Below are 13,996 nucleotides of genomic sequence, written 5' to 3' on the forward strand. Positions count from 1 at the left end.
TTAAGAGGAACAGATAATGCTGGTAAGTCTCTTACATTAATCTCATCATTGCACATCACTGCACTGAAATCTGGGTTTGCACATTGCCAAGGAAGGAGAGCTACTGAAATCATAATCAGATTAATGTGTCAAGGAAAACAACTAAACCAAACATCTCAGCCCTCAGAATGAGTTTCTGGTGTGAACTTCTCAGATTGGAGGCTCTGCAGTCACCTAATAAATCAAGCAATTCCTGAATTACTGCTTCCCTAGGCAGTGTAGGCACAGCGCCTACACATTAACTAACATTTTATAAGATGTCATATTATTCCTTTTCAAGTAAGTAACAATTGGGGGAAAGCAATACCAACACATTGTGATGACACAGGCAAAATACCCTTTCCCGTCTAGAGTCTCTCCATCTCCACCACTTCCAGGAAAAGCACAAGACACCATCCTCTCACCAGGGTGACAGCCACAGCCGCCCAGCCACACGCAGGCTTCCTCCCTCATCCTTTTAAGCAATCCTCCCTCCAACAGCCAGAGAAACCTTTTGAAAACAGAAATCCTTTTATAGTGTGACCCTGCTTAACATCTGCCTATGGCTTGTCACTGCACATACCAGCATAGCCAAACTTCTAACCCTGACCAGTAGTGGCCTTGCATGACCTGTGTGGCCTCATGTCACCTTGCACGAACTCCTCCCACCTAAGGGCCCTGAACTGGCTTTCCCCACTGCCTGGAATGATCTTCAAGGGGCTAACTTCTTCTCGTTATTTCGATCTCAGCTTAAATGTTCCTTCCTCATCACATCATCTTATTTTACTTTTTTCACAGGCCATCTCCCTAGATAAAACTTTCTTATTTTCCATTGCCTCCTCTTCCCTGGTAATAGCAAACATTTACTGAGTACCAGGCATTATTCTAAGAGCTTTACGTATATGAGTGATCCTTTAGTCCTCACAACAACCTTTGAGGTTGCTGGTATTATTATTAATTATTATTATTATTATTATTATTATTATTAGCCCATTTTACAGATAAAGACATTGTGGTACAGACAACCTAAGCAATATCCACAAGATCACAAAGCTAGTGAGGGAAGCAGCCTGGATTGAAACCCAGGGAGTCCGCCTGCAAAGACTGTGTTTAATCACGATGCCATACGCCCGTAGAAAATGCTCCCTAAGCCTTTCTGTCCCCTTCATTGCAGTATCTCTGGTGGCTAGCACAGTCTCAATAAACGAGGAAATTCAGTGTTGGTAATAATTTGCATTAATAAAGATTTTTATCACATTGTCATAAAACGTCATGATAGCACTGTCTCACGAAAAGATACTTTGTTATCATTCTAATCATATTTTCTCTAAACATATCTAATTTCTTTACTATAGAAAGTCTCGTACTCCGATCCCATTTGTTCTATTATTACCAGAATTCACCAGTTCTTTTGTTTTAGTAACCTTTAGCTGATAAGATTTTCATTTCTCCAGTTAGATAAATTACATTTCTTATAACCATTCTCTGGTAAAAAGGGTGTCACACAGAGAAGTTACATAAAACCATGCAAGGGCATGTAAAATGTCAGTGAAATGAAATTCCATTATCTAAATTAAAGCTGGGGTTTCTAAATCTGTCTGCAGACTCTGAAATACATGCACATATGTAAGACTTCACCGTGAACAGAAGTTCAGCTGTGGTCAAGGTCTAAATGTCGAGTTCTATGGCATTTCTTCACCTTATCTTAGGATGCTTCTCATCAGAATCAACTGACACAAAAGCAAAGCTTTTCACGATATCCACGGTAGTTATGTCCATTAATTTAGTTCATAAATAAATCAAAAACTGTACTAGCTTCTATTCTTATTATGAGTGGCGGTATGTAGCTTTCTCATGTGCTGATTCCTAAAGCTTTCTGTGAGAAAACCTACCCTTTCAGGACTTATTTTAGATTCACAGATGTTCAAAGCTTTATGATGTACTTTGGAGAATGTCTAGCCCAACTAACTCATTTCACACATGAGAAAATTAAGACCCACAGAAGTTACGTGACCTGATCAAGAACATCAAAATTAGGTGACAAGTTCCTCAAAGCCCAACCAGGTGCTATCTCCAACACAACCAATGATGCTATGAGTGTTCAGTCACTGTGCCATATGCCTGGGCCTTGGAAGAAGTGTTTTTCTGATACACCAACTCAATGCAAAAGAGTTTTATTGAGCAGTGGCTATTTTATCAGTGTTGAGTTCAATCCTCTTTTGAGATGCATGTCCCAATTTAAGTGCTTCAATCATTTGTAGATTAAAGGTTTTACCAACCTCTCAAAGGGATATTAATCCAACTATATCAATAGTCACTGTGAATATCAATGATCTAATTAAGACAGAGATTGTTAGATGTCAGCTTAAATGTTTCTTTCTCATCACATCACAAAGCAAGACCCAGCTGTATGTTGTCTACAAGAAACCCACTTTAAATATAAAGACACATAGAGATTATGTGGAGCGACGGGAAATCTCATTCATTGCTGGTAGGAATGCAAAATGGTACAGCCACTTTGGGGGACAGTTTGGCAGTTTCTTACAAAACTAAACATACTCTTACCGTATGACCCAACAATTGTGCTCCTTGGCATTTACCCAAAGGAGTTGAAAACGTATGCCCACACAAAATCTACACAGACATGTTTCGAAATTATAAGGTATGCATACTACCCATGATGTGGTGTAGTGTTATTGAAAGTAGACCTGGGCTAGTTGTAAATGTATATTGCAAGCTGTAGAGCAACCACTAAAAAAAAAAAAATGTATAAAAAGTATAACTGATATGCTAGGAAAGGAGAGAAAATGGAATCATATAAAACAATTAAAACCACAAGAGACAAAAAAAGAGTGGAAGACAAAAATAGGCTAACGAGCAAGGGCAATAAGTAGAGAACAGTAACAAACATGGTAGATATTAATCCAACATATCAATAATCACTTTAATCACAATGGTCTAAGTGCATTAACTAAAAGACAGAGATTGTCAGAGTGTATGAAAAGCCAAGACTCAACTATTGCTTCAGAGGTATAGTGCCTAAGACACCTACCAACTTCTAAGGTCAGAAAACAACTTGAACTTTCTCTGTTAACGGCCCAGGTGCTCAAACCCTTTCCTTTTTTGAACCTTTCGGTCAACACTCTACCACATCTTTGAGCAACACTGAGAATGTACTGTTTTCTTAAGGTGTAGTTTGGAAGCTTACAGGTTTGGTTTTGTTTTTTAATGATGAATACCACAGCACTATTATCAGACTTCTTCCTCTTTTCCAAGCCTGTTTTTATTTCCTTTGTAGTTTTTATTTAGAAAGGGTTCCTCTTAATTATGTATGGATTTATTGTGACCACATCAATGGGATTCTCATTGATTCATCTTGAATCACTGCTCTCCTTGGCACAGGGTGGAGTGTTTATAACCATCACTGCACTTGTTATTATTATTCCATTAAACTATAGCATTTTTACTAATTACAACAGGGAGCTAGAATGGTGATCATTTTGGTTGGGGAGAGGGTGGTGCATTTTGGATACAAAAACATTGGTCTTATTCTAATCTGGCATGCTTGGCTGCCATATTTCTAAGGTGGTCAGTTAAGGTCAAGGTTTCTTTGGAAAAGATATGATACCTTCCTGGTTAAGAAATCCTTTGAGGTATTCAGGGTCAATGTTGCCTGAGAAGCACTTCAATTTACATGACTTTCATGGATTTAGAGATTCAAGAATTTGTTGAGAGTCACGTCAAAAAAAAAAATTAGACAGTATAGTAAATTGGGTTCCTAGATTTGACTCAGACCAAGTCACTTAAATTCTGACTCAATTTAATATCATATGCCTTCCTATTTGTTTTTCAAGAAAACAAACAAAAAAGGAGTCTGAGAATGACTTTGAACTACTGTTCAACATAACATGTCCAAAAATGACTTTGAACAATTCAAATAAAAGTGCTGTCATTTGCATTTTGTTATAGGATTTTAATTGTAAAAAAGCTTTTTCTATGTTCAGTCACCTCTTTTCAAGTATATCTTTCTCAGTTTCCCATTATAACTATTTCTATATATTAACAAACCTAAAAGCTAACAAAATAATCATGCAGTTTCTCTTTCCCTTTTCTACCAGCAGTAATCAATTACTATTTTCTGAGAAATCGATGTGCAGTGAAATAACAAAATAATACTAAGACATGGAGATTTCAATGGTCCTGGTCCTATTTTTCCTGAAAGAAGTAAGTAGTAACTTAGTGGATATTTATTAATATCCCAAATAATAAATCTGTCAAGGATATTTATATGTTCATTCATCCTAAATGTAGGGAAGAGGTGAACATATACATATGTGCGTATGTGTTACAGCATAGAGCTAACAGTGTTGCTTTACTTTAAAAGAGAGTGGAAAATTTTATAATATAATCACTTTGCTAGGACCATATTTATGGATATGAAATATGAAATTAAGGTCAATGGCAATTGTCATTAGTCTCCTATTCGGTCCCACTTCTAGATCTATTAGCCAATTCCCAAGGACAATCATAGCATAAGTAGCCCTGAGGCAAGCAGCACTGACTGCTGCATAGACCTTTCTGCTGCGTGCAGGTACTTTCCATCTACATGCAGAGCATGAAACACAGAGAGACAGCAACAGATGAGAAGGCCAAGCCCTTGGCCTAAGGAAGCTTTCAATCTCGCTGGGAAAGATAAGATCTTATATATTCTTGTCATACCTGAAGAGACATTATCAAACCACACATGTCAACAAATATATTTCTTCAGCTGAAAATGTCATTGTCGAAGCAATTCAGAGTAACAGTATAATCTGAGCAGAATGGAATTTATTTCTTTGTTGTTGTTTAGCTTCCTAAAGGAAGTTAAGCTTTAAGTTGGTTATGCAGAGGAGCAAAAGAGATCTTTCACTAAAATCCTGAGCTTATTTGCATATTCTGGCATCTACATGGGCTGGTATCATAATGTAACCGTGTCATACATGCAAAATGTCATCTCCTAAATGAGACTGAAAGCTTCCGGAAGGCAGTGACAGTGTCATCTATTCGCTTTTATTCATTGCACATCTAAACACATTTTGTTGAGCTGACTGGAAATGATTAAAATGAACTGAAGAAAAGACGTCCAGGTAGGAAGGAATGCAAGAGGCTACTAACATATTGAGTGACATAAAAATCCAAAAAGTTCTTGGGGCCGGCCGAGTGGCGTGATGGTTAAGAACTGGCTTGGGATGCCAGAGGGCCCCGGTTCGGATCCCACATATGAGGGCCAGTGACACTGCCCTCCACAGCTAAGATGCTGAACAACAGCTCAACCTGGAGCTGGGCTGCCTTGAGTTGCCGGCGACGGCGTAGGCTGCAGCCCCTGTGGCAGTGGGTTGCCATGGGGTACCGTGGGTTGCCATGGGCTACCGTGTGTAGCCAGCAGCCAGCGTGAGCGGCCAGCAGCCGCAGTGAGCGGCCGTCCAGAAGCCGGCGCCTGATCTGCCTCACCAGGGAAGAGCGCAATGACGGTGCCAACTTGGGCCAGTGAAGCAACATCCTCCACAACGAGATTGAAGAACAAAAATGACAGCAACTTGTCTGTTCCCCTTCCCTCAGTTCCCCAGCACTGTTCCCATCCCCCCAATTCCCCAATAAAAATCTTTAAAAAAAAAATCCAAAAAGTTCTTGAGGCAAAAACTACTACCTGAATTAAATAAGATAAACCTAATAGGAATAACTATAAATTATCATACTCAGATCTTAAAAAAAACAACACCTAAAAATAAAAATGGAATACAGCTTAACAGAAGTGACTAATATGAGAAACAGTGTAACATGGTTACCAAAGAACTGAGGTCACTTTAGCCTGTACTAACAGAGGCCAAGAATGAAGAAGTTTGGGTCTGGGTGCCAGGCATTAAGAGGGACACTGACAAACTGTAGTGTGCCTAGAGACCACTGACCAGGACAGTGAGGTGACATGAAATCCTATCATATAGCAGGGGCCTAAAAAGGGGAGAGTATGGAAGGGTGGGGTATATGAAAATTTCTTTTTGAGAAATGATCATTGTCAAAACCCGATCTTTTGCTTTGTTTTAGAGGAGGAAGAGTTTTGCTTCCGTTTACAGCTTAGTTAATATAATTTCTATCATTTTCTCAGAAAAGACTTTGACACTTGATTACACGATGGCTATAATTAATGTCAGGCTCTAAATTAGAAATCAAAAATTCTATTTGATCATTTGGTTTCAAGCTGGACCTGAAGTATGTTTTGGCATTATTACTAACTGTTAGCAGCAAGTTCTGGAAACAGATGCAGTCTTGATATGTGTTCTAAATATGAAACACATTGCAAAAAGACTTGGAGATAAAAATACATACTGCTATGCACACTCTTTACTGTGCTGTTTCCTGCCCTTATCAGCAACAAAAGTTTCTCCTGTTTTTGCCCTTTCCTTTGTTGCTCCAGGTGAACAAAATCTTCTTTCTTCTTTTTCCCTTTCTCCTTCCTTTTTTCCATCTACATGCTTATCTTCTTCCTCTTTCTCTCTCTCCTTTTTCCCCACTAATGCTTGTTTCACTAACCATTTACTGAAGACCTACTGTGTGCTAAAAAACTACGCTAGGCTATAAGGATTCAAGACTATGTAAGACACAGTCAGTGTCCTTGAGAAGTTTACCTCCTATAAAAAGGGCAAGGCATGTAATCAATTATGACACTAAAGGAAGATAGGCACACATTAGAGGTGTGTCCAATGTACAGAGATGAGAAATGGATGAGTGTAGACGACAGAGTGATTCACTGTGAGGAAAATGGAGGTCGGGAAAGGTATGCTTGAGAAGAATAACAGAGCCAGGTCCCACGGATGCACAAAAGTGGACTGGTATGGCAGTATGAAACTGCATGCTTAAGAAACACCAGGCGGGCAGCTGGATAGCTCAGTTGGTAAGAGCACAAGCCCTGAACAACAGGGCTGCCGGTTTGATTCCCATACGGGCCAGTAGGCTGTGCCCTCTACAGCTAAGATTGTGAACAACGGCTCGACCTGGAGTTGGGCTGCTGTAGTGGCTGGCAGCCGGTGTGAGCCACCGTGAGCGGCCATCCAATGGCCAGTGAGCAACTGCCTCAGCCGGGTAGAGCGCAATGATCATAATACCATCATGGGCCAGTGAGCGATGTCCTCCACAGCTAGACTGAGAACAACGGCTGGGGGGCGGGGGGAGAAGAAGAAAAGAAACGAAATGCCAGGCATTCTTAAGAGAAAAGGAGCGTCCTTTACCTAGATGAGCTGAATATTGGGGAAGGCAGCTAAGATGTCACATAAACGGGTTGTAATTTTTAGGTGACTCTGTTCTGTACATGAACTGATATGAATGGCCACCTAAAGGTAAATGTTTAGTAATTTGCTTATGGGCCAAATAAAGAAAAACCTTTTTAATTTAAAAAAATTGCCCAAAGATACGGAAAGTCATTTTCTGGACCATTTGGTGACAATTGCTGTGACAGAGGAAGTGTTTCCCCAGGAAGAGATGCATGAAATGCTTTCTAAAAAGAAATACTACTGGCAAAGTCAGTGACAAAAGGAAATGGCATGGTGGTGTTCCGAAGCACAGGGGGAGCAAGCATGATGTTTTTAAAAAAACATTATAGCATCCCTACAATGGAATATTCAGTGGTAAAAAGAAATGAGCTGTCAAGCCACGAAAAGATACAGAGGAACCATAAATTCACATTGCTCAATGAAAGAATCCAGTCTGAAAAGTCTACATACTATATGATTCCCATTACATGACATTCTGGAAAAGGCAAAAATATAGACAGGAAAAAGATCAGTAGTTGCCAGAGGCTGGTGGGGCAGGTTAGGAGGAAAAAAATAGGTGAAGCACAGGGGATGTTTAGGGCAGTGAAACTATTCTGTATGATGACTCTGTAATGGTGGATACATGTCATTTATGCATCTGGCAAAACCCACAGAAGCACACAACTCTGAGAGTGAAACCAATGTAAACTATGGGAAATAATACAACGTACCAACATTGGTTCATTAATTGTAATGAATGCACCACACAAACGCAAGATGTTAATAATAAGTGGAAGTGTGTGGGAAAGGTGTGGATATAGCAACTGGACTTCATGTTCAAGTTTTCTGTAAATCTGAAACTGCTCTAAAAATAAAGTATTAATTTAAAAACAAATAGATATTATAGTATGTTTCTAGTCTTTTGAGGTTAATGACACAGCTTAGTTTTTCCACTAGCATTCATCAGGGAAGGCAAGCTTTCTTTACTGAACGTCCTAAGAACAACACATGCCAGGGCAGACATCATCTCACTCCTTGAAGAACCCCTGAGACATGTGGGTGGGCCATTTTGAGTAATTCCCTTACACAAGACCATTGAGACCCAATAAATTAACTGACATGCCTGAGAATAGCGCAAAGAATCTTTAGTGACAATGAAACTAAAACTCAGGTTTCCTCAGTTAAATTGCCTCTACTCTCTTCTTGGATCCCAGTGAACCACAGAAGCCACTGTGTCACTAGAAAATTAACTTAATACTTTTGGTGAAGTAAGGTGCAAGTCCCCAAGTGTTCTTTTAAGAAAAGAAAGGGACTGCAGTAACTCTTTCAATAAAATTTATAACCACGTCTTTGGCACATCCCTGCGTAAGCATGGTCCCTTTCATAACTAAATCTTTTCTCCATGTCTGGGTGGTTGTACGCATATCAAAAATAAATTCAGAAACAACTGATGAGAACCACGTATAAAATCAGAATCAAGCCATGTACACAAATTTCATTCTTTGCTTCTGTCCCTCAGTCTAGCTACAAATAACAGTAATTACTCATACGACCAAGTTTAGTCACCTTTGTGAGCTGGGCCAACTATCCCCAACTGATCTAGAAAGGATGGAAACCATTTCTTGAGTCCTTAGCACCAGTAACTCAAAAGTTACAGTAAACTGAGGTCCAGGTACGCCCTGACTCTGGGCCCACAGCAGTAAGATAAAAAACACCCTCTGCTCGTGTCAGAAGATAGCCTATTTTTAAGGAAAGCAAGATGAAGTTCAACTTATAGAATGCAAAAATCACCCAACGAATTGCAGTTCATATAATAGAGAAGAATATTCAACATTCGATGGATAGCACAGGGCTTGCCTTTGTTTAGGGTCCATTAAATTTAATATCTTCCCCCTCTGTGGCTTTAAACAGAGAACTCCTTCAAAATAAGAGTGGCTCCTATTAAACTTAATCACTTGCCCGTGGCTGCTGTGGCAGAGGTGTGTCTATCAAACAGGTGGCTCTTAATAAAGGAACAGCTCTGTAGTAAAAAGTAGATGTTCTACTGTTTTATTATACTGGCTTTAACTTTCTGGTTTATTAGTATTAATTGCTGGAGTTTTCCTTTTAACCTCTCTTAAAGGCATCACTCCCTCCTATGAATTAAGAGTGGCCCTGCTAAAATAAATGTCCACATATATGCAGCTCACTACTGAAGAAGCTTGTTTCAAACCTTGGTTCGGGGGACTTGATAAAAACTCAGTTATCAGGGACTTTTAAAAATGAATTGCATCAAGCACCGCTGAGTTTGAAATGACATGAGACAATCCTCCCAATATACCTTGAATGATCAAATGGGGTTTTTCCACTGGCAATTTCTAGATTTTGTGGTCGTAATAAAATACTTTTTAGTAACTTTATTTATTAGGCTAACGCCTACTCTGCTAACCTTTGGAAATATTATAGTTTGGCGAGTAAGAGTCATCAAAATGGAGACATCTTTAATAGTCCTGTGTAGCTGATTAAGTGGAATTTTTTGATATTTAAATGTTTTGAAAAAAGTAATTCAAGACTATCTGCTTAAACAGGAAAAAAAAAAAACCTTCGATAAGATTCCAGTTCTTAACTCTGTCTCACGTAAAAAAAAAAAAAAAAGAAAGAAAAAGAAAAAGAATCCTACAAATGCAGTGAAAAATCATCCATGTGTGTACTGGCCTCTCCCGGAGTAAGTGAGGCAGACAACATGTCTGACCTTTCTCCTGCATCTCTAATTCATGTCTCCTACGTCTCTAAGAGTCCTCCAGAAAGCAATCAGAGAGGGCCCCGGGCACAGTAACCAAGACCACAAAAAAAGGCCTGTGGAAATCCATTCCAGTTCATGGGTGCCAAAGAGTGGTACACACTTAGGTTAATCTGAGCTACTTCCCTCTGACGGGTGACACAGGCAAGGAGTTACTGGCGGTGAACAAACCTAGGCAGGCTCTCCTTTTGGTGGCCTAACAGCAGCTCATAATCTGACCCATAAGACTGAGAATCAGGCCCAATAAACAGTTGTGCTTCTTTTCAGAGTAGGATAATTACGCAAAGATACTTTGAAAGTCAATCATTATTCATTTACATAGTATTTTGTAATGACCTCCAGAAAAGTAATTATAATCTTTGTGTCAAGCCTCGCAAGTGCTTTGAACATCAAAAGTGCAATGGGTGATAACGTTATTATGATGATAAAGATATGCAGTGGTTTAGGTCGTTGTCCGATTTACTGATCCTCACCTTGCCTCACCGTGCTCTTCAACAGAATCATTGAGAAATAACTTTGGCTATCTCTGTACAGGGAACATTCTTTTAGGGTCATATGACCTGAGATAATGTATAAAATCACTAGGGGTGGGGGGTACTGCTTAAATACAGGTGATTATGGACTAAGGCCACACTTATCATAGTAAGTGTGGTAGAGAAGAGGCAACAACCCCTAAAAGGGTTCTTCTGCACTGTCATGGCTCCAGACTGGTTTCTAAAAGTACTGTTTGATTTTTACAATTCAGCTGAATACAAACTAAACCCATTATATAATAATAGAGGCCCTATTAGTCAATCGCATGACAATAATTTATTGATCAGTCATAAACGTGTAACTGCAGCTATTGTTCCTATTATAATATTAAGGCAACTCAAGGCTAAGGAAATATTTTCTGAATCTTTGTATTTCAGCTATGAACGTCAAGACATCTGGTTTTGTATCTTTCTCTGAAGTAAAGTGTGGATTGTGGGTAAGATACCTTTAGTGTATGATTTTACTTTCACCTTGCTTCCATAAGGATTCGAGGAAGACTATAGGAATTACACAGTATCAGAGCATTGTCACTATTGTAATTCATTAGGTTTTAGCATTTACAGCCACACTTGAAAAATTACTCAGAAGAAAGGATACCAAGGAAGTTGTAAAACTGGATTCTCTAAAGGTCTTTAAATGATTAATCATGGCCCCTGACATGGTCTTTTAGGAAGAAATGGAATTTCTTGGTGAACATTTCTTTCTGAAAGATCTTTCTGGTTGCTTTTATGATCCTATGATCATAAGATCATAGTGGTTTCCAAGTGATCCTATGATCACTTGGAAAAAAACATTATCATGCCTAGTTATATGTTAAGTGTATCTCAACATTCCCTATTTTCCAACATTATAATTGAATAGTTATTTTCTTTTAGTGCTTTCTTTACTTTATGTGAATGGCTCCCAATTGCTTTTAGCTCTAAAAATATTCATTACAAATCTATAGAATAATAATGATAATAATGGCAAACATTGATTGACTATTACTGTGTGCTAGGCACCACATTAAGTGCTTTATGAGTGCATATGAATATTAACTCATTTAAATGTTTCCAGAGTTTTTATTTTAAATTTGCTCTGTGGTGATCCATTTATAAAGAAAATAATACCCCTTGATTGTTTAGATTTTTATCTACTTGATTCATGTAAGCCAGTGTTGGCCTGCAGATAACATACAGATATACAATTTTTATAGAAGTTTTAGCTTCATAAATCAGCTACAATCTGCTTTGCACATAACGTGTGTCAATCAAGCATCTCATTTAATCCTCATAGTAACCCTAAGAGAGAACTATTACATCCTTATTTTACAAAAAATAAAACTTAAGTTTCAGAGCAGTAAGAAACTTGCCTGATATGTGTATGAGCTGGGATTCAAACTTGGGTCTGAACCTCCAATCCTAGCAGGTACAAGTAAGAAATTGTATTCTTTCTCACCCTCGATTATATGAGAATATTTTGTATGTCCTTTCATATAGGGAGATGAGAACTGATTGCACAAACACATGAACTGTTCTGGAAGGCACCAAAAAAAGTAAACATAGGACTGCTTGGAGATGGAGATGAAGGTTAATGTTTTTAGCTGTCCATGTTACAGAGAACTATCAACCTGGACCTTAGGGACAGCTACAGATAGTGAGGGGAATAATAACAAGACAGAAACTATCCAACTTGGCACCTCACAACCTATGAGACAGGCTCCACTCCAAGAAGCTTCCTAGGACTGGTCCCCAGGAAAGAGGAAATGGTGCTCACTCCAGCTAACTTGGTCCCTGAGTCCATCAGGCAGCACTCTGGGGTGTGGGCACAGCCCCACACCCCAGAGCAAGGTCAGGTAAATCAGGGTTCCTCCAGTTCCCTGGCAGTCCCCATCTAGTTCTTTCTTCCTGCTTCCCTACAGGCTGACAAAAGGGATTTTCTGTTCTCCTCACTTTAATGTTTATACAGAACCTCCCACCCTGGTACCGTGTTCCTTTGCCAGTAACAACTCATAGAAATGTTTGGGGCAGGAGGAAAAAACTGGACTAAACTCAGCTTTAAACTAGTTTAAAGCAGAGGCTGGTTCCTACCTTTGGCCTCAGATCAATATACGGCTGGATCATTAACCAGTTTTTGCTCCTGCTGCCTCCTCTGTTTATGGAACTATTTTATGTAATGATTAGTAAATACACTGAAACATGTAAACAATAAACAATAATGACTGCCATTTATGCAGCATTTTTTCCGTGTTATTTTCAAGGCTTTCCCATTCAATTCATACATGAATATACCTCAGGAAGAAAAGTGCTGTAGATAAGTGTCTCTAAAGCTACCATCACTCCCTGAGGTTTTCTTCCTCTAGGTCCTGCCAGAGGACAAACAGCAAAATCTGCTTCAGCCACAGAAGGTTGGACAGATGGAAGCCCCAGAGGACCCTAAACAGAAGCAGGCTGGCACACGTCTGTCCTGACATGGTGTCAGGTTGGCCCTACGTAAAACAAAACAGCCTCAGTATAAAATACAGAAGGGATGACCAGAACTCACTCAACACCATCCAACACTGTGTCTTTGATTCCACATCGGCCCCTATTATCCCCCTGCGCACCCCTTTCCTGTGTCTTTAATTGATAGTTGCCTAAAGGAAATAGGAATTCCAGCCAAGGGGAAGGATAACTAAAATTCTATACTCTGCACAATTCCCCCAATAAATAGCATGTGATTCATGAAAAGAGCAGTCATATTGGACAGTGGTAACATGGTTTCCCAGAGGCTCTTGTGGTTCTCCCACCACCCTCTTCTTTCCCTACTCACCCCTACAGGAGTCCATCTGCTGCAGGAAATGTGAGGGCACTAGGACCAGAGAGCCCCTTCCTGCTATTTGCTGGAGAAACAAAGCCTTCCCTCCTCCCAAGTTGACAGAAATAAAGGAGTCTGAGCTAATCAAACCCTGCAAGCCTGCCGGCGGAGCGTCAGCTTGTCAGTGATGCAACTCAGCGGAGTGAGTAACGGCTTCGAGCTTTGCAGGAAATGAGAGAGGGAGAGAGACAGAGACAGAAACACAAAGAGAAAGAAAGAAAGGCATTAACCTGGCCAGGAGTCAAACAGGTGAAAGGAGCCCGAACGCTGAGAAGAGTGTCTGACAAATATAGGGTCCAACGGCATGTGCCTCCTTTATTTATGGGGGAGGGAGAGCAGGGGCGGTGCTGTCGTAGGGACTTTGGGGGTGAGCTGAGAGAGGTACTTTTCCTTATTCACAGGACTCATACAGTGGGCCAAGAGCCTTTAGCTCGACTTATCAGTCTGAGGTCTTCATGGACACTTTCTGGCTCTCTGTTGGGAATTCTCCACGAGAGAGAGAGGTGGCCAGGGTGTTGACACACGCCCTTCCGCCATAAGCCACAGA

General features: G+C 39.8%; 1 protein-coding gene across 2 annotated transcripts in view; it reads right to left on the reverse strand.

Annotated features, from left to right (window-relative positions):
* RUNX2 (RUNX family transcription factor 2) overlaps window positions 1-13,996 on the reverse strand; it is a 225,041-nt gene that overhangs the window by 21,107 nt on the left and 189,938 nt on the right. The gene's annotated exons all lie outside the window — the stretch shown is intronic.

Source organism: Hipposideros armiger, unplaced genomic scaffold (genome assembly GCF_001890085.2).
Source record: "Hipposideros armiger isolate ML-2016 unplaced genomic scaffold, ASM189008v1 scaffold_72, whole genome shotgun sequence".
Classification (NCBI taxonomy): Eukaryota; Metazoa; Chordata; class Mammalia; order Chiroptera; family Hipposideridae; genus Hipposideros; species Hipposideros armiger.